The sequence below is a fragment of the Ruditapes philippinarum genome, unplaced genomic scaffold (genome assembly GCF_026571515.1).
Source record: "Ruditapes philippinarum isolate M1 unplaced genomic scaffold, ASM2657151v2 ctg590_1_1_1_1, whole genome shotgun sequence".
NCBI classification, from domain to species: domain Eukaryota; kingdom Metazoa; phylum Mollusca; class Bivalvia; order Venerida; family Veneridae; genus Ruditapes; species Ruditapes philippinarum.
In genome coordinates, this window is record NW_026858658.1 from 1 (window position 1) to 23,073 (window position 23,073).

Consider the following 23,073-nt stretch of genomic DNA (forward strand, 5'->3'; position numbering starts at 1 on the left):
AAAATTTGATCAGAAATGAATTTGTCTGTAGAAAAACAGCAGCTGTACAGTATAGATAAATTTAATACTGACTCTACTCATTGAAGTGTTCTTACTGCTTTTATCACTACTGTAGAGTTGTTTATGAATACAAAATGAGCATATCTCTGATCATTTGTGTGTAAAAATAGAGTAAAACACTGAATTATCAGAAATACAGGTCTGTCATGAATGAAAATATATGAATATTTATTTCAAACAGAAATTTGCAAGTATTCAAAGCAAAACACACCCTGTAACTAGCATACTGACTTGAAGCACAGGACAGATTAATCTTTTTCAATGACAGCATCAAGTAGCTCTTCTATTTATTTTAATTTGCATGCTTTTTCATGAAACAGACAGCAAATTTCAATACAAGTTTGAATAATTAATACAGGTACATATCTCAAAATTTCTCACAAATTGTGTTTTTGATGCCATATGGCATTTGTTTTTGATGTAATTGTTTCTTTTTATACCCCATGTCAGTGTATATGCATTTTGTCTCCTTTATTTCTTACATCATGACTGAATTAACATCAAATTGCTTAAACTATTTTCAGAATCATGGCCAAAAAATGGCATTAACTAAGATGCACAATTGAAAAACATCAGTGGCTGGAAAAAAATCAAGTCATGTGCAGTGAAAAGAATAAATACAACACAGTAATCAGGTAAAATTCTTTTTTTTCAAATAAATTGATAAGTATTTTGTCATTTATTTGCTTAACTTGACATATTCACTCTGGAAAATGAAATTTGTATGTGTTTGAACATGCTAAGATAAAATTGTAGGTGATTTTCAAAATTATAAGACATAGTACAAAGACACACTTAACATTTAATTTCAATATTTTCTTTTTCAGATTGGAATCTTATGTAGTATTAAGAGTGGATTTTTTTACAATGGACCAGACCTCATGACAAATGTACAACTGATGTCAATAACAAATATTCTCTTTGTGCTGCTATTTTATCCAAAAGTATTTGATGGCTATGGTAAGTTATGCATTTTTCTCCCCATACTGAAATTACATCATCCAATTTGACATACACATGATGTTTATCAATGAAATCACTGAATGGTAAGAAAAATGTGTTCTCTGAGTGACAAATAATCTGGCCTGTGTAAGAAAAGTCATTTTCAGGAGCAAATATGGTAAAACAAACTATTCCGCAATCCTATTTTGTCTTTTTTATTTGCTAAAGAACACATTTTTTCTTAAATCAAATAAAAATGCATACCATCTTTTACTTTTAGTTCATTTCTATACTGTTTTATGAGTTTTGAAGCAAATATCCATGTCCATTGAGACAAAAAATCTGAAGTACTGCTGTTTTTCTTCAAAATTTTTGATTAAATGTTTGAAATAAAGTAGTCAGAATCTTATATTTTTTTCAGACCTTGTTCCAAGTCACATTCACATAGCTGAGCATTAAAGTGTTGCCTTGTTTTCATTCAAGAGGTCACAGATGCTCCATTGATGTGCATAGCTTATTGTCACATATCAATTATGGTAAGTTGTTTTCAGTTAATATGAGAATTTAAGATCATTAACATCATGTTTATATCTCAACCTTTTTGTTTTTCCTTGGGGGTAAGTTATATTAAATTTCACTATTTTACATCAACATGATGTTAACATGTCAATTTATTTGAAATGCAGATAAATTTCATAAGTTTTATCTGTTATGTGCATTTTATTGTTTTATACTTTGACTCAATGTCAGTCCATTTTACATTCTTTAATCTTATTCATTTTGTGATAATATAAAACACTGGATTTATTTCATCACAGATAGATTTAAATTGTTAAATGATTTACATATATTTTTTTTTTTCATTTTATATTTTCAATGATTTTTATTTTGTTTTCAGGCTGAAATCAACGGACAGTTAGCATTGTAGACTATGTATTAGTGACAAAGAAATAAAAATTCACACAAAAAAAATCTCCAGACATTGTGAAAAAGCATAAGATGTTGGAATGAGATGTACATATAAGAGAATGAAATAAAATTCATGTCTTCAATTTATTTTGCATTTTTATTGTTAATTTCAAACATGCATAGCCTAAAACACCCCGGCCCAAACAAGGCGGGGGGTCTAAAAAAGAGGTGCCCCCCCTAAATATTCTCATCAGAGTTTTTTACATATCAGCTATATACCATACACCAGTACTGGAAAAATATTGAACTTGAAAAAAATGCGTTTACGTTTGGAATTTTCTATGAACTTCTACTACATTTCTTTGTAGGGCGATGCTTTTTTGCCCTACACAGATTGCGCATGCGCGAGACAATACTACTTCCAGTCAATTTTTCATAGCAACGGACTTAAAAAGGTCTATATTGATGTGTATTTTGGACCGGAGGCTTTCATTTACTAAAATCAAGTTGAGTTGAGTTGTTTTACAAACTCTATTTTACTGATTTCCGACAGCGTATGTCCTGTGGTCCACGTATTTAGAAAAATCGAAAATGAAATGACGTTACAGGTGTAGCCTTCATTATACTTAATTAGGCAAATGTACCCTGTGACCTTTTATGAAAGAGTCAAGTTATGAAATCCATGAAATCCAAGCGTATGAAGACAAGACTTTTAGGATTAAAAGTTAAAACTTTTACTTATATAAACAAAGAAATATTCATACAACTTTACAAGTCGTACGTATATCTTTTATTCCTCCATTGAATGAAGAGCAGAACAAGCATACATATAAATATCACACATATATACAAAATTATTATCAGACCACAACTCTGTATATGGGCACCTAAATTTAAAAAAAAATGCAATATCCATTTAAAATTGCCATTAAAATATTTAGAGAAATGCCGCATGGGTACTACGTGAATGATTTGATAAGGAATACAGTTAGGCAAGGAATCCCAACCCTTGAATAAAGACAAATACCGGAGATAAAATAACAGACATGATAATAATGAATATAGTAATCATGAATTTCCTATTTAAATACAGATTAAGATAGTAATTAGAAATACTGCCATCTCTGTCAAAAAATGCAGGTGATGAGTTCCATTACATTTTAGAACTAACCGTCGAAATAATTACCCGTTAATTTAAAAAGATGTTCCATGTTTCAGCACTAGTCAAATTGTCTGTGTTTTTACACAAAGAATAGTGTTGAAAATTACTGTTTAGTATCTTTTGGTATCTTTTTATTGTCATGTATCGTCTTTATTTATTGAAGGTCTTGTGATATATTGAATATTTGTAATATTTTGACACTTTATGGGTCTAGTTTGATAATAAAACTTGAAAACTTGAAATTTGATTTTATTATAACTAAATTAGCTCCTGTAACTGAATTCAATACAAGAATTGTCGTTAAATAAAGCGACAAATAAAACAAACCTAGATAGAGGAAAAATTACCAACTAGCTATTCAGTAATAAAACATATAATATTGTTGTTGTTGTTCTTGTTGTTGTAGTGGGGATGATTGAGGCGGTGTTGCTGCTGTTTCTGGTGCTGCCGCTGTTGGTGTTGTTGTATTACTTGTTGTTGTTGTTTGTGGTGGTGGTGGTGGTGGTACTGGTGTTTTGTATCATGTGTTAGTCAAATTGTAACTTGGATCACACTCAATACTTTCTCGAACTTCATAGAAACTTATAAATAAGTTTTATTCTATTTAAAGGTATCGATTACGTTATGCATATGTCATTATCACAAAGAGGGTTTATATACAAATAAAACAGTCATTTGTGAATTCAGTGTAAGTACCAAATTGTATGTTTGTTGGTAACAATAAAATTTAAGCAGGAACTGTAACTTCTGTTAGCTTAGAAATTTCACTTATTCGAGTTACTTCCCTTATACGCTACTAAGCCAATATATCCACTTTGATTCTGATTTATTATACATGTAATATTGTTTCTTTACCCCGAGAATGGGTTGCGAAAGGGGGCTTAGGCACTGGACGGTGCATTTAAATCATTTTTATAACTCACGTTCCAGTTACAAATATATTGGATGGAAGTTATCAACATGAAATAACAAGTTTTTGTTTTAGATTGTTTTTAAATAGAAATGAATTTGTCAATTTTACTTTTAATAATAATAATAATAATAATAATAATAATAATAATAATAATAATAATGATAATGATAATGATAATAATAATTATAATAATAATAATAATTATAATAATAATCCTCATCATCATCATCATCATCATCATCATTATCATCATCATTATTCACACATGTCTACATTTTTCCCATCAACTAACTTTTGTTTCTATTTTCATAACAAATGCCACGTGTTATCAACTTTGCATGTGCGAACTTTTTACCCGTTTTAATAAAACATTTCTACCAAAGTTTTTCATCAATTTTCGTCGTTTGTAAATAATGTGTTTGCATTTGCCTTTTTGAAATCCGATGCCTAAGATTTTCTTTCGGTCTATCATTAGCAAATCAAACGAATATATTCTGTCGGTTGTCAGCTAAATAATACTAAACAAGAACTATTAAACGAAACATGATTCTGCACACTCGATTATTCTCCATTTTTTAGGTTTAAGTAAATTATCAGTTAAATGAAGTACGGGTTTGAATAAATTCAGTTTAACCCTCTTTGAACTCTATATTTTTTTATAAAAGCCTTCAAATTTGTAACGGATACCAGATATCCTGTAAAAAGGCAGAAAATAAATATTAACTTTATTTGGTTTATTCTATTACTGACTAAAGAGTGCAATATACTTGAAGAACTTCCATGTGCGTCAATGCCTTGCACACGATTACTAAAGAGATTACTAAAAAGATATCCGTGTTTTCATTTTTGTTATCTTTTCATATTCGAAAGTTTCGTAATGCTTTAATTGCTCTAATGCTCTTTTGTTTTCACAATGCTCTCATGCTCTTTAGTTTTCACTATGCTCTAATGCTTTTTATTATTAACATTGCTTTATTGCGCTTTAGTATACAAAATGATCTAATGCTCTTAAGTAATCATATCGCTCTTATGATTTTTTTCATTCACAATGCTCTTCTGAAATTTAATTTTCACAATGATCTTAAGAATACATAATGTTCTAATGCTATTAAGTATACAAAATGATCAAATGCTCTTGCATATTGATATTGCTGTAATGCTTTATAGTATACAAAAAGATCAAATCTCATTAGTATTTACATTGTTCTAATGCTTTTCAGTGTTCACTGCCCTAAATGCTCTCAAGTAGTCACATCGCTCTAATGATTTTCTTTTATGTTCACAATGTTCCAATGCTCTTTAGTATACACAATGCTCTAATGGTCTTAAGTATACACAATGAACTAATGCTCTTAAGTAAACACAACGATCTTTGGCTTTTAAGTATTAATAATGCCCTAATGCTTTTAAGTATACACAATGCTCATATGCTCTTAAGTATTTACATTGCTCAGATGCTCTTCCGTACATACAATGCCCTAATACTCTTTAGTTTTCATTATGCTCTAATGCTCTTTTGGATTTATTATGCTATAATGCTCTTTTGGATTTATTATGCTCTAATGCTCTTTTTGATTCATTATGCTCTAATCCTCTTTTGGATTCATTATGCTCGTATGCTTTTTGGATTCATTATGCTCTAATGCTCTCTTGGATTCATTATGCTCTTATACTCTTTTGGATTCATTATGCTCTAATGCTCTTTTGGATTCATAATGCTCTAATGCACTTTTGGATTCATTATGCTCTAATGCTCTTTAGTATTCACCATTGCTTTTATGCTCTTTAGTATTCACAAAGATTTTATTATGGTTAGTATTCACGATTATCTTGTTGTTTAATATTCATAATGTTCATATGCTCTCTTTAATCTTCATTATGCTCTAATGCTGTTTTGGAATCACAATGCTCTAATGATCTTAAGTATTCGGGTTGCCCTAATGAGCTATATTATTCACAATGTTCTGGCGTTCTTTAGTATCCACATTGCCCTAATGCTCTTATGTATTCAAATTGCTCTAATGCTTTTAAGTATACATAATGCTCTATGGCTCTTGAGTATACACTTCGCTATAATGCTCTTTAGTATTCACTATGCTCTAATGATATTTAGTATCTGTGTTGCTCTCATTCTCTTTATTTTTTACATTACCTTAATGCTCTTCATTATTCACATTGCTTTAAAGCTCTTTATTATACGAATTGCTACTATGTACTGTGGAATTTATATTGCTCTTTTGCTATTTTTAATTCACAGTGCTCTAATGCTCTTAAGTATTCACAATGCTCTTACGCTCTTTGGAAAACATCATGCTCTAATGCGCTTCTTAATAGCATGGCTTATACATGTACAATTTTAACAGTTCTAATTTTTTACATTTTTTTTCTTTGTTTTTTTCTATTACACGTATGTCCACATTAGCAAGGGTAAAACAGGGTAAGAAATTCATCTAGATGGGAATAAGGAAAGCGAAAAGAAGACAGGATTTCATTTCCACAGAAACTTTAATAAGTCCAGGCGAAGATTTGAACTTAGACCGACTGGTCTACTCATTGAAGAGTGGTGTTACTTGAAACAAACTTTTTAAACGGGCTGCCTACTTTGACTTTTTTATCAAAAATATCAACACAATGATAAATGTGAAAAATACACGACAAACGCCAGTGTGTCAATATAACTACATCGCTGAAAAAACTGTTTTCATTTCTTATAATAATACAACAATTTTCAAGTATCTTTATAAATTTTAATAACTGCTTCTCAATCTTCAAATACCTTTGTATAAAATGAGATCTTCACCGATGATTCTAGTGCGTTTCATTAAAAGAATATTCAAAATAATATTTACTTGACATCACATATTTTTCATTTCTTTTACGTTATGAATAACAAGCTGAAATTATCTCCCGAGTAAATTGATTTCTTCAGCTCACTTTAATTCAGTTTAAATGTTTTTTATCAAATGTGTCCTTTTTGTCGGTGTCGTTTTAAATGACAGCAAATATAGGATACCCCATGAATGTTCAAGTTTTTAACCACCCACTTAAGTCTTGGTTTTTAAAGACATGCAACTGCTGTCTTTAGCCACTTTAAGGTGGGCGGATTCTAAGCTGACAGAATATTCAATGTCATTTCTTAACCTTGGAAAAAAATAGATATACATTTTTCCACTCTTGGTTTAAAAAAGTAAGTTTGCCATTTAATATTAGTCCAGTTTATTGGATTTTAACATTACTATCATTATGATGTGAAACTTGTTGTGTAAAAGAATGTGCTATAAAATAATATTTTAATGACCTGGTAGACTTTAAATCAAAAGTAGCTCGAACTCAACGACCTTAACTGCCCGACCGCTTATGCCGATTTTCAACAAATAAAGACAAGTATACAGCTATGTACTTCTAGGTGAAATACAAATGGTAAAATGGCACAATATACCTCAGTAACGAATAAATATTCCTTTTTTTAATAAGGGACAATATGAGTTTTATAACATTTGAATAAAGATTTTAGCGTATATAAGATGCTTGTATCATAGTTTTGGACCTTTCTGTTGAAAATGTGTTAAAAAAGTAGTTTTATAGGGCTAGATGGATTTTAAAAAGTAATACAGTTTGTTGTTCTTTTCTAACATATATCTATTTTTTTCTGTTCAAAGACAGTTTAGAATCCGTAACTGTTCTTCACTAGCCGTTTAATTAACCGTAATTGGTGGCGTTTTTCACGCAAATACCGAATATTCAACGCTGCCGATCTCTACCAACCATTTTATAGTCTACCTTAAAACATGAAAATTCCCATAAACCGGAAAACGGTACATTCAACACTCTTAAATCAGTCAAATAAACAGTAAATCGGAGACTATAAGTTCAGTACGTCTGATTGTCCGAGACTTGTACAATATAAAAAGGGGGTACTTAAATATATCAAAAATTCAATTTTCTTCCTTAATTGCACACCACAAAAGTCACTCTAACAATAAGCGTATGCAGGTAACTGCCCAATTTTTCACTCAGATGATATTTTATGATTGCCATATCAGATATGTTCGGCTGTTTCACTTTTTTTGTCAATTTTCTACAATTACGGCAAATTTATTATCTTACTTCTTTTCACAACCGTAAATGTACAAGCGGTTTTACGATGCAGTATATAGTTTACAGCCGTGCAAAATATGACACCGTTTATCAAGGTTCAGCGATGAAAGAACGCTCATTCTACCTACAACGTTTTCACAGATATGAAAGTATAGAGTACATTTATACAGACATGTAGGTATTTTTTAAAAAGTTTTGTTGAAAAATTGGTTTATTGGTCAAAAGAATGATAACTAGTAAAAATATGATGGCTTTTTTTTATTGTACTGTTTTTTGTTTTGTTTTGTTTGTCTCCAAATTTTGTTAATATTTGGCTTTTGTTGTTTTTGTTGGTGACAGTGATGCTGGAAGTTGTGTGGGGTTGTTGTCGGTTTTGATGTTGTCGTTTCGTAGTCGTTGTGATCGATGTAATTTTTGCTATCAATTCTGTTAAAGTCCTAAACAGAGACTGTATATCAGACATAAAATTGCAATGACATCATTTCGGTCCATATGTCTGTAAGCACAGGAACCTGAATTTCTATCCAAAACAAAAAAATAACGATTTTAAAAAAATCCCATACATATACTATAAAAAAACACAAGGAAGGCAACAACATTTCCCCACCCACCGCCACATTTACCAGGGATATTCGTAAAAACGCCTGGAATTTACTTCCGAGCACACTAAATCAATAAAGCACATTAAAATCTATCAGAAACACAACTTACTCTTATCAACTATCCAACTTTTACGCCAATTGAATGAATTTATCACTGCTCTTCTCTAATCGTCGGTTCCATTGCCAGTTCAAGCGATAAACTCCGTCATACCGTTATTGACCGGTCTTTGTAGATCCCGAAATTCTACCCAAAACAAAAAAAGAGAACGATTTAAATAAAAATCCCATATTAAATACTACTTTTATATATATGGGATTTTTACTTAAATCGTTTTTTTATTTTTTTGGATAGAATTTCGGGATCTTCAAAGACCGGTCAATAACGGTATGACGGAGTTTATCGCTTGAACTGGCAATGGAACCGACGATGGGAGAAGAGCAGTGATAAATTCATTCAATTGGCGTAAAAGTTGGATAGTTGATAAGAGTAAGTTGTGTTTCTGATAGATTTTAATGTGCTTTATTGATTTAGTGTGCTCGGAAGTAAATTCCCGGCGTTTTTACGAATATTCCTGGTAAATGTGGCGGTGGGTGGGGAAATGTTGTTGCCTTCCTTGTGTTTTTTTATAGTATATGTATGGGATTTTTTTTAAATCGTTATTTTTTTGTTTTGGATAGAATTTCAGGTTCCTGTGCTGTAAGTAAAACAAAGACAAATTTAAACTAAATGATACTCGTCTTCTACATCATGTACATTACAATACAAACACATCAGTTTTATTCAGGTAGTACATACTTCTACTAGTGGAGTTGTCTTGTCCCTAATTTAGATTTTATTTAATTGACGTTAATGAATGGCATATTGAAAAACAAGGATCTATTGCATTATAAAATGATCGTCTAATCTAACAATTACTAAGTAGAAGCGAGTTTTGAAGTTACCGTTTAATTCCTTAAAAAAATATAAATTTCGACAACTTTTAATTGATGTTTTTTCCTAACTTTTGATCACCCCCTGTTAATATTTTAATAAAACAATGGACCGAAAGTATTATTATTTTGATTTCTTTGAATAGGGTAATGCTTGCTGTGTAATGTTTTTCTTTATGGTATTTTTTTTGTTTTATTTCCTTTTATTTTGTGCAAAGCATGAAAGGCAACGTACTTTCCTAACAAAAGAAAACAGTATTATCCAAATTATGTCCATAAAATTCTTCAAAAGGCAAGATGCTATTTAAATAATATTCTGAACTGAACAAAGACAAGGTACCACTGGCCTTAACTGCCTTCTTTAATATTCAGTCATAATTTTGTGAAAGTAAACATGGACAGGTGAAATGGAAAAAGACAAAACTGAAGAAAAGAAAGAAATTCGAAACCAGTCTTCTTTTTAAGCACATCTTATCTTTGGATAGTAATTGAAAAAAGAGCAAATTATTAATAAGGTCCAGTGATGAGAGACAATTTGTCGAACATAAGGACCCTTAATCCTAAATACCCCCGTGATCTTGAAAGTAATTTCAAAAGACCAGAGCATTTTTCTCAAAAGATCAGCCGTTGTGTTTCTTGTCCGTAATTTTTTGCCGAAGCACTATTAGCCGTTAATAGTCGGTAATTACCGAAATTTATTATCGACCATCCTGTGATCACGTTTCTAATTTCAATAACCAAGGATCATAAAGAAAACTTATTTAGTCAGATAAAAATCTCTTGTCTTGTATGAGCCACAAAAGATAAACAAACAAATCAGTTCGAACAATCAGCTAAAGCTTTTGAAGACGGGAAACTCAAGACGCAAAATGGCGATTCTGTAGTCACATAATCTCGTGAGAGCGTCACGTGATCGGTAATTAAAAATAGCCAATGAAAGACTACAGGATAAAGAAGAATCCCTAAATAAATATGACTGTCATATTACTTTTGTATTTTTCGTTTGATAACAGACCGCATACGTTGATTATGTATTATTGTAAATTAATTAAAAAATCCCATGATTGGCAGGTCTTTTGATATATAAGATATGATCAGTATATTTAAAGCGAATCAGTATTAAACACATATTAGAGATTGTCATTTTCAATTAGATTAAAAAATATTTAATTAAGTAAAAATCTTATAATATTTTTTTTTTCAAATAGACAAGGAGAAAGGGTTCCAGTGCCCGGCACCAGTATTTTGCTGTACTCTGCTCTATTCTCTTCTGTTCTTAGACTTTTTAACAGCGTACCGCAGGGAATATAATAATATAATGATTGGGTCTCCTGTACCGGAAACCATGTAAGACATGATAATGCCGTAAAACTTATACTGTCACTTAAATATAAAATTGGTTTACTCGAAGTTTGAGATATACATCTAAGACGCGGTTCTGACATATGTGGTAACATTTTATAGGGAAGATTTCTAAATTTTCTAGTATTTTTCTAATATCTCTATATTTTCGTTGTATTTAAAGCCTGAATGTATACGTAGAAAATTGTTTTTACCCTCTTTTTAGAGAAAATAGAGATGAAAGCATATCGTATTCAAGCAATTAGACATTCAACATAACATGTTTCGACTAATTACTCCTTACTTTACAGATGTAGTTATTTTTCTCTGGCAACGATAGCATCTTTTCGCATATTTACTTTTGCAACAAGGTGCAATTCTTTCCCCAATGTTATCTATTGTTTATCTATTAAGGTGATCTTCTGGCGTTTCGGTGTGATCTTTCAGGTGTTTCTGGGTGGTTTGCAAATCATTTTGGGCATTCATGTAAAACAAAATGTTCGTTAAAAGAAATAGTTGTTGTAATTGATTTACTTAATAGGTTCAGTGTCGAATAGAGTCAATAAATCATTTTTATCATTCTCTTTGTTAATATTTCACAGTGTTTCAAAGGCTGTATGGTCAAGTCCAAATGATTTACGAAAATGATACTATTATTATATTAGTATATATAAGAATAGGTGATGAAAGCTAAAAACTAGTAACTCGGCCAATTAAAAGTTTTTGTTCTTTTCTTTACTTAGACGCATATGTTAAATTCAAACAAATTATAATCTATTTCCCATAAATATCTAAACTATTTTCAAAAAAGCAAAATATATCTATCTTCAAGAAATACTATCTGTATGCGATGTACATAAGATGTAAATTTTGTACCACTCAATTTCTAGAGTTTTAATGTACATTGTAAATAATATCGTACCTAAATTCGTAAAATTCTTTTATAACTTTTATTCGATATACATGTAATGCAATCAGATCTTTTTCCTGAAATACTAAATTTTTTTGAAAGAGTTAACCCCTGGAAAACAATGAAAACAAAAGTTCAAAAATGCAGACTCGGTTTTATTGAGTCTGTTCAAGAGAGATAATCTAAATTACAATATCTGTTATACCCCCTAACACCGGTTTAAGCATTTTTTATATTTTCAACACAATCAAATAAGAAAACTATTGGAATCCGAGATGTAGATCGGTGTCTCTGTTGGAATAAACTATCACAATGGATCAGAAAAATATAACACTTCTGAGATGAAGACTTTTTTCTCATGCTCCTTGGATAACTAACTAATCATAATAATTTGCTTTACATCTCAGCTACTCACTCAAATTCCTGTTAGTTTATACAAATTTATTTTAGTTTGATTATGTTTAAAGCTATAATCTTCTGGAAACACTCTCGAATCCGTCATTGGAACCAACCAGTGCAAAGAAATGAATGTAAAGTTTCTTGCTCAAGGAAACAACGGCTTGCCCCTGACAGGGTTTGAACCACGCGATCAGCAATCCTTAGATTACTAGTCTTTTGTGTAACCAACCACTCGGCCACGCCGCCACAAATTCTATTGCGCCACGTCTGTAAAAATAATAATTTAAAACAAAATAAGCAAAATGACAAGTTTTACAGTTGTCTAGTTACAACTATTTTTGTTTCAACACTACTTTCATACAGATATAAACAGACCGTTAAACTTTGTTCGAATCTGTTAAGTACAACTTATCAAGAAAATGTTTTTCATCACGCGCAAAACACATATACCTCATGTGTCATGGCCGTTTTAAGTCTAACATGCGGCGCCGCAATATTTACAAATATATTATAACTGTACAATCATTGATTTCACATACATTTTATTTCTCTGCTATCGAATAATCTTAAACAAATGATGTATTCGAATTTGATAGGTTTTTTAAGTATGTTATGTCATGCTTTCTTTGTATGCCATTGGGCTTTAAAGAAACGATCTTTTGATACAAGCGTTTGTTAAGTATCGTGATGTGGCACCATTAACTTTAGAACTAATTAACAACGGGCGCAGACGATTAATTGAATGTAAAGACCCCTGTCGTGGGTGAAGAATTACAAACTTACGGTATTATTATTTTATTTAGACATATCAAATTTATCTCACTTAACGTGTTAATGTAAAGTTATACTGTACAATTAAATGTGTAAATATCGTTTCTTTTATGTATATTAACTGTTATATTGATAATTACAATGGATTAAGATATCATGCACTTTCAAAATATACAATTTAAAGAATGTCGGAATTGAACTTGACACATTCTGAACCAACAGGCATTTAACTAGCAATATGATGTACAGTGATTGCCAACCCAAACCATTCTAAGCGGAATCCTTATTTATCCGAACAAAGTGTCCGGTCCCAATTTTATTCGTTCCATTTTTAATAGTTAAAAACCTTTTGGATCCGGAACCTGTGTACTCCGAATTTCGGCCGATATTTTCTTCAAATTTTGTTCTTGTTTTACTCTAGAATTAATCTCCTGGATAAGAACGTTTGCCGGTTGTCACACCTATAGCCTGTATAAGAAAATTAGCAATATGATTAATTGTTGTCGAAAAATAAATTCGCCCGTGAATCAGTTGCCTTCATAAAAAAATATAAGAAATCATGAAAAAAAAATCCGTTTATTATTTCTTTTACAAACTTCTTACCCTTAACCTACTGGGACCAAAACTGCCTAGACTTTGCAACCAGAACCAGGCTATACACTGTTGATAGCTTTCTTTTTGTGTTTTAATATTGATATTCCTCAAACTGCTGGTAAACTATAGGACAACTGACAAAAAAGTGGAATGAAAAAATATCCTTTATGTTTAATTGCGTATTTTTTCTAAGCCGACAATGCATGCAACTATACAACCATCATATTTGCTTGTATTTTGAATTGCGTCTTTTCTCTTCTTATTGGTTAAAACAATATTTATTTCTTATTCAATATTTACAAACAAAATTGCAATACGTAAATTGCATTTAGGACTGAGTAGAAAGCTTAAAGCCTATATGAAACTCTCTCTTCTTATTGCACAAAAATCCTCTAAAACACACATTGATATGACAATCATATCATTTAATCAATCAATCAAAACTATATCAAACGAAAATAAGTAACATGATTCATTTCTGGTCTTCAAATCTAAATAAAATACTGACACTTGCATTCAATCACTATTTAATAATTATAAATTCGTAAGACATGGTTTGAGCCAAGGTTACGAGAGGGCACGCGGCTACCGGCGGAAAAAGCGTGCAAACTTAATTGGATTGCTATTAAATTGGATTCTTATCATCGGAAGGTCATCATTTTGCACACAACTGACAGAAACCGTTCAGTCAAATGCTGATTAAGAAAAGACATTATCAGATAAAAAAAGCGGAAAATATATTTGATCCGATAGTGCACGGAAACATGTTTAAATGAGAAGATGAAAAAAACATCAAAGGTTTTATGCAACGTTTTTCTAATACGCTAATATATGTCGACAATAAAATTATGTATGTATGTATTGGTCTTCTTCTGTTGAGGTAATGTCATAGAAGAATGTAGACGTACGCACGGACGGACGGACGGTTCAATAAACTTTAACCATAAATTTAAGAAAATCATATGCATTTTAAAGTCTGTTTCGTAATTCTTCAATTGGTTTCATTAATGGTTTGTATATATGTTTAACTAGAATTTTTATGTTTGAAAAGTTCGGTCAAGTGTTAACTATAAATGACTACCTTTACGATTCTGACATATTCAAAGTAAACAGTTTAAGCATAATTTGTTTCTTTTCAATTCTTAAAGAAATATGAAGTAGATAATATAAGCCGCGACTTAAATGGACATAAAATGCAAAATAGCACTTGAGTTGAACGTCGTTAAAACATGCATTTATTCAAATATTTATGTTTTATGTTGTAGTGAGGACTCGTTCAAGACTTAATCCCTAACCAAATGTACAGAGGACCGGCTTTTACATTCATACCCGTGTCATTTATCAACAAAGAGTCCAAAGATTCGAAAAGACCGAAAAGATCTTTATTAGCATTGAGAAAATTGCAGGATTAATCCAAATTTTTCTATCCTTAACGAAGAAACCCCTTAAGGTATCCACATTTAAAAGAAGACTAATGAAAGAGAGCACTTGAAGTGTCGCCAGTTCTACACATGCGCACACAATTATCCGATCACGTGGAAAATTGTCTTCAATACTGCTTTGAAAAGCGGAAGTCGCGTGTAAAATCGTAGATTAGTCTTCTGCAGAAACATTGTCCGTTTCACAATTGGTCATCATCACCGCAGATGAGGGAAATGTTTTAGTCTGACAACGCTTTGACATACAATTTAACTTGTCAACTTCAATCATGTATCAGACAGATTTTGAGTTTGCAAAATATAAAATGTCGAGTACAGATTCCGAATTTTACATTAAGCAAACTGACGTGTTTTTTACACCAAGTAAAGCACGTTTATGTTCTTATACCCAGGCAAAACACGTTATCTCTGATTGATTTGCTGTTAATATTTGTTCAAATTATCAAAAGCATTTTTTTTCTCCAAAATTTTAGGTAAAAACAATGGTTTCGGTAATTATACTGTCGAGTGTGAGAATTTTAAGAACACGACACTTTGTTCTTTGCTGAATTTGTGTAACTATGGTGGCTGATTTGTGCCATGTTATATTTTCGCCCCTCGGACTTGCCTTTTTTATCCATGTACATTTTAAGGGAGTTTAGTATTAAAATAGTTAAAAGAGTTGCCAACATAATAATGAGCCGGATATGCAGGTTCCCCTTGCTCTTTAGATTTCTTTTTGTTCCGGTAGGCAACTGAGTAAGACAATTTGAGTTGTGCACCTGCTACTGTTTTAGCTTTTATTAAGTTTATGTTGTGTTATCTTTTTCAACCGTATACCATTTTGAAAACTATAAGCTTCATAAAAGGACATGATACATTCAATTCAATACATTCCAATTGTTTGACCTTGCTAAATGTGCAGTCATGACGCTGTATTGATTTACAAAATATAAATAAAAACTTCAGGGCAATGGGCAGAAAATTTCAATTCTTGATCCCAATTAGTTTAATATGTATCGACCACACTACCTACAGACATGCCGAGATGTGATATTTGATGGCATCCAATAATTTGATTGCTATATTCTGTAGACATTGGCAGGCGACAGTTTTACATTTCCAAATGGACAATCTTCTACAGAAAAGAACTAATCCGGACACTCCTGAAAGACAAAAAGGGCCAGATGGACATAAATCATATTCTCAAGAAGCTTTTTAATAAATTGATATCTTCAAAGAACAGCTTCAAGCTATGTTCCATAAGCCTCTGAGATACTTCCGATCTGCTCCGGTTCGCAGAAACGCTTCCTCAAAGAGACAAACGCATGATTCTATAATTAGCTTCAGCACGTGAAGACTTTTCATCAATTTTAATAAATCAAGCGTTATTATCAAATTTTCTTCGAGAAATTTTGTTAATATTGTGTGGGAAACGAGCATCTTCGCCAATCAAACGTTAAATGCAGCTCAGAGCAACGAATGGGGCAGCAAAATTAATGAAAAATGAATTAGAAATTGATTGCTTAAGATAGCGATCCGTAAAAAAAGAAAAAAAATCATTTATGATTTATTGACTGTGCTCTTGTTCACAGAATATCACATATTCATGCGTAAACATGAAGAAAAGGATATTGACGAAACTAAATAATCATGCACAGATGTCGAATAAACAGAAAAGCAACATTTTGTCTTAGAAACAACAGTAATCTTGACTCAGAGTGTTGTTAAGTGTTTTTGATTTTGAGCGTTAACATGTATTGTGTCCATTGGAGAAAGTAAACAGTTATTCTATGATATCTTTAAGAAAGACAAAAAGAAGCATCCCTATAATTTAACCCTTTAATTTTTTTTCTAACTTCATATCGAGAAATGGCTGGCTTGTGGTTCGATTTGCTTGATAAAGTTGCCACGGTTGTTTTATCGTGAGCTGGATTTGATATTTATTAAGGAATAAGCATCCCAGGGAACAAAATTATAAGAAATATTTTTGAATCCAAAATCAGCCGTTATACTGTAAGAAACGAAATTCGGGCAATATTGCTTCGTATTTAACTTGATGTTAGCAAAACTCGTTATGTTAATAAAAAATGAAAAATAAAATTGAATTGTATAATTTTGTAGAAGCTGCACAATGTATAACGACAAACAGATGTTTTTACTTACGTCCGGCTCCATAGCTCAGTGGTTAGAGCGCCTGTCTAGTAAACAGGAGGTCGAGGGTTCGATCCCCTCTGGAGCCTACAAAAGTAAGTTATAAATATTTTTTCTCACGTAAATAATATTTTATTGAGTTTTGTTTTGTTTTATGTTTTGTTACAGAATATAAAAACTATTACATCTTTAAAAACTAACCAGAAGCCACAAGTTGAGGATATTATAATACATGTACTGTCGTTTGCTTATACTTAAAGCTGTATACACTATTTCGACACTGAAAGCGGGTATATTATAAGCTTTTATTTTATATTTCGGACATCAGAACGATTTTGGGTGACACCACCTGACCTCGGGTATGTAAACACAATAAAATGAAAAACAAATTGTGTCCATCGCTTGTCAGACGAAACATTTTCAGACATAACAAAAACTGTTTTATAAAAATGAAAAACACAATGAGATTTGAAAAAAATGAAATCGTTGCAATTTGACAGGATTGACCTGGTGTATACAATTTAAATTACATATGATACTATCTCTACCACTGCATAAACAGATTAAACAAACAGCCCACCGGCGATGTGAGGGGATTGTACATTTGGAAACATTGCGGACTACCATGTTTGGACACCTTTCGATATTTTCGTGTTTAACAATGCTTGAGGGTCAGTTGGCGATGCAGATATGACCATTGTTATTATTTCATTTCTGGACATCAGAAGACCTGTGTCCTTAGATATGGGAAATGTTTGTTTATTGTTCAATATAATGTGACCTATTTATACAAAATAAATATTTTGTTTGTAGATAATAACGCATACCCTGTATTTTCACACGAGCTATTTTTAAACCGCCAAAATTGTTATGTAATAACTTTAGAAAATTTTATTTTATTTGGTCAGCAGTGAGGTCATGTGACAGTTATCTGGTTGGGAAATCTGCACGAGATTACGAAATGATAATAATAATTTTTTTTTAAAAGATACAATTCAAATCATATGTTATATATAGAAGCTTATTTATGTGACTTGCATATTTTGATTAAAAACTCTCACGAACAAATAAATAAATAAATAAATAAATGAATATAGATAAATAAAAATAAGTAAATAAATAAATAAATGAATAAATGAATGAATGAATGAATGAATGAATGAATGAATGAATATAGATAAATAAATAATAAATAAATGAATAAATAAAACAAGTATATAAAAAGTTAAAGATAATTATAAATAAAAAACTCCTTTTTAGAAAAATAAAAAGAATTAACGAGAATGACGCAACACTAGATGTTTCAAAAAACAATAAGTTGAGTTCACTTCCGGAAATTGCTCAAAATCTGTTCTAAAATTTACACAGAAAAACTACAATGTACATAATTTTCCATAATATGTGTACGTTATTGTCCTTCTCCCGCATGCTTTGTAACACCGCACTTTGGGGTCAAACGCACTTTGGGGTCCGTCCCCAAAGTGCGTTAAACTTCGCACCGCACTTTGGGGTCCAACGCACTTTGCGCTTAAAATCGAGAAATTGACCCCAAAGTGCGTTAATATGCTACATATCAACGCACTTTGGGTTCAATAGGTCTAAAGGTGTCATCTGAGTTCTGCTTAAATACTGAGTACTGACTTATTTTCTATCTGCGACATTGGAATATTTGAGGTGGAATTCAAGATGGCGGTCAATACTTTATGATGCTTAAGTGATAAAAGTTTCATTAATTTTACCACTTGAAATATCTAAAAATTGTGTTCATATAACAAAATTACGGTGGCATAAAAGTGACATTTGCATTTTTTTTGTTTTTAGTTTTGTATACATATTTTATTTTAGTTTTGCATACATATTTTTTTCAGTTTTGCATACATATTTTTTTTAGTTTTGCATTCATATTTTATTTTTGTTTTTCGTACATATCTTATTTTTGTTTTTCATACATATTTTAGCCAATAAAAACAGCCTTCAAATCTCATAACAGCCCATAGGTGAGTATAAAACTAGCACAGTGGTTTGGTCCCATTTCGACTTCCGACTTCCCTTCGTGGCGTGCACGTCGCTCGGAAGGCATAGGTCACACCAGATGGGTGACCTAGTTAGGTCACTTAGCTGGTGTGACCTAACCAACGACGAAGGGTGTGTCCCTAAAGAGAGCTGCTGCTCCCGGAAGAGGTGCCTTTCCTCTATTGTCATTTGTTCATGAAGCGAGGAATTTGGTCCTAGAGAGGGTCTACGACGATCGACAGCTTGAAAAGACCTCCGTCGCGGCTCTACGACATCGACGACGTTGCAGGCGAATAAGTCCTCCGTTGCAGGCTCTACGTTACCAGCAATCGTAATAGAGGCCGACTAGTCTGGGACATATGGGAAACCGGCGCCCAGTATAAATAAAACAAAAAACAACACAAAAAACAAAGTCCCATTTCGGGGCATTTTTGGAATCGGCCCATTCGTTTTCGGCCGGGAAAGTCTGGTTTCGGCCGACCCTTTTCGGCCCATTTTTTATATTATATGCATTTTACATAATTATTGTTTTTTATTATTATATACTATTATATAAGTGTCTATTTGGAAAGGACTGTTGATTGGTAATCAGTTATTATTCCATGAATGTGCACCACTCAACCCCACCCCCTGAGAATATAGAAGTATGAAACTTAGGTCAATTCTTTAGCACATCCAGATAATGTGCAGAACTTATATGCCAGGTGTGCCGGCTCAAGGTCAGGATCACACCTTCAGGTCAAAGGATAAAGACTTGGGTTTCATGTCCGCTCCTTATCTCCGAAACCCCATGAAGGATTTTAAGGCACCTTGTGACAAATGTTAACATCGAGACCATATGCAGAACCTTTCTTTGGGTTACCGCGGACTATATATTTATCTATATACTAAAAAGTGTTGTTATTTTTTATACCTCCAAAAATTAAAATGTTGGTATTTGCAAATGGCATTTGCAAATGAGGTACTGTAATTTACAGATGGCGAAGTGTTTAAAAATGGTGTTTTACAAATGGTGTAATTATCCAAATCTCTACTTTGCAAATGGCGTCATGTGAAAATATGTACGAAAAAACAAAATAAAATATGTACAAAAAAAAACTAAAATAAAATATGTATGCAAACTAAAAAAGAATATGTATGCAAAACTAAAATAAAATATGTATGCAAACTAAAAAAGAATATGTATGCAAAACTAAAAAATGTATGTATTCAAAATTTTGATAAAAATATGTACGACAAACAAACAAAAAATATGTACGAAAAACAAAAAAAAGTATCCAAAAAAAATACAAATGTCACTTTTATGCCACCGTTCAAAATACTCTAGTACAGAAATTGTGCATTCCTAGAATTAAAAGATGCTGCGAAAAATATCCCGTTCTGTCGGTCATTTACTTGATAACTTTTGGTGCCATATTGAGCCCCATTTTAAATATGTTGGGAATGAAATAAAATGCAGTATATATTTTTTCCAAAGAACTATAAATATACACTATTGCAATGTTCTGGTGAAACATCAAGTTTTTCGATCGGACTATAAAAGTGATTTTTACAAAAACATTATTAAGCTTATCAACAAACTTAAGGGTTTTTGTAAGCTCCGTAACAACCGTTCTCCAGAAGCTTTTTTATGGTAAATCTTACATACTTCTTTAGAAAGAGCAAACATGAATTTTATAATGTTAAAATAATGGTATCTGAGAAATGTACGATGCTTGTTACCTGAATAAAGTAGCGATAAATGTGAAATTATTTGTCATATTAAAAGGAGTCAAAACACTGTAGTATTTGACTTCCCTATAAAATACTAATTCACTATAACTGTACTCATCATTGCCAAAAAGGAACAAATGAAAAAGATGGTTCAGGTAATTGGCCAATGTGTATTTTTTGGATAATATAGAAGAACATCAAAATGAAAAAGCTTTTAAGAAAAACAAATAAAAGCATAATGGGCCTTTAAAACGTTATTATTAACCCTCGGGGGAGCGATACCCCACAATTCCCCCTATCCCCAGTGAGAATTTTACATTATTCTGAGGCTCCGCTCTTAATGGGCGACTACTTAAATAGTTGATATCTTTAGTAAAGCCTGTACTGACTACTACTTAAAGCCGCATCTACACCTAGTCAAGTTTCTTATATGTCACATTTAGCTAAATAAATGGCTCTTTCAACATATTATCAGGCACAATTTTTACTGAAATGTCTTACTAAGATTTCCAGAATTTTCCCAGAATTTATACCTTTGTCTATGCCTAAGACTATTATATTTCTATAAAATGTGTAAATAAAAAACGGGAAAATAATGCATTTAGCTAAAAACAATGGAGTTAATGAAAGGTGTACATTCTTTTAAAATAAATGGAAAATTTGAGAAAAAAATATTTTAAGCTTAATAATTGATTCAAATTCTTTATTTGGTGATTTATTTGGTGAAAGTTCTTCACTTACTAATCAAGATCATTTAAATCCCTATTGATTCTACTATAATTCAGGGCACATATTTGTGTCTATTGAATACCTTGATTTTTTGTTTATCATTGACTTTGACTACAATATATTATTTAAAACATAATGAACATTAATTTTCTATGACCCCAAAGTGCGGTCGTTTGCCTGATGTTAAAAAATGCATATGTACCTGCTTAACGCACTTTGGGGTTAAAATTGGACCCCAAAAGGCGTAACGCACTCTGGGGCCGGACCCCAAAGTACGTAACGCACTTTGGGGTCGGACCCCAAAGTGCGTTTGAACCCAAAGTGCGGTGTTACAATGCTTTATCCCAAGTTTCAGCCCACAACTCCACTCCAACCCCAATCATGTGGTAATTTATGCATCCCTAAACGTATTGGTTAGTGTTTTGTGATTAAATTAATCTGAATATATTATGATGTACTTTACATATATGCTACAAGGATGTGCTCAAATGTATTTGTCACCTTACTTGCGCATCAAAATTGAATTTTATTACAGATATGATTGTGATATATAATTCAAATGCTATAAAAGAAGGTCTATCATAAAGAGGGAACGGCGGTTGCAAAACACAATGAAATTGCAATTAAATTTACACTTGGGCGTCCACACCTATATGCCTACATATTTGAATTGTAAAAACATTACTGAAGTTGTCGGGGGAAAAACACAACAAAACACCAACAATATTTTTTTTTTTATTTCAAATTTGCATTCAGGCCACCGGCCCATACACATGTATACATAAAATATATAAATATATATAAGCACAATAGCATAATGACATGGCAGCTATTTAGGATAATATAACATCACATAATATACAGGTTTACATAGAGTTGTATAAAGTACAGTGACATGTTGTCAGAGCAGCATTTTAGCCAATTTTCACAAAACATGTAATTGTGTAATAAGATTTAGCAACTAACATAAAAACATTTAAGATATAGATTCATTTCGCAGTTTAAATGCATAATATAAAAACATTGATAAGTTTCGTATTGTCTTAACACTTTTGCATGACATTAATAAGTTAAATTTATGATTATTTGGATGTTCCCAATACTTATTTGGTATAAATTGTTGACGTAAATTATCATATAAAGGACATTTTAACAGAAAATGAAATTCACATTCAATTTCATATCGACAGTGTATACAAAAACGAATTTCCCTTGGAATACCAATATGTCTTCCTTTCTCTATCATCAATTGATGAGAAGAGGACCTAAAAGCAGCAAGACTACTCCTAAATTTCAATATATCTATGATATTTTTCAAAATTAATATTACATTTAAAATTTCTATAGAATACTAGCTTTCTGTTTTCTAAACACTCACTGTTCCAATTTTGCATGTATTGATCTTTTAATCTATT

At 31.6% G+C, this 23,073-nt stretch overlaps 1 long non-coding RNA gene and 1 other non-coding gene across 2 annotated transcripts; both read left to right on the forward strand.

Annotated features, from left to right (window-relative positions):
* Positions 1–98: 98 nt before the first annotated feature.
* On the forward strand, positions 99–2,058 carry LOC132753872 (uncharacterized). The gene is made up of 4 exons (XR_009629024.1): positions 99–695; positions 888–1,020; positions 1,424–1,538; positions 1,901–2,058. It is a non-coding gene; the product is annotated as an uncharacterized LOC132753872 (long non-coding RNA).
* A 15,161-nt stretch (positions 2,059–17,219) lies between these two features.
* Positions 17,220–17,292, forward strand: Trnat-agu (transfer RNA threonine (anticodon AGU)). The gene has a single exon. It is a non-coding gene; the product is annotated as a tRNA-Thr (tRNA).
* The last annotated feature ends 5,781 nt before the right edge of the window (positions 17,293–23,073 follow it).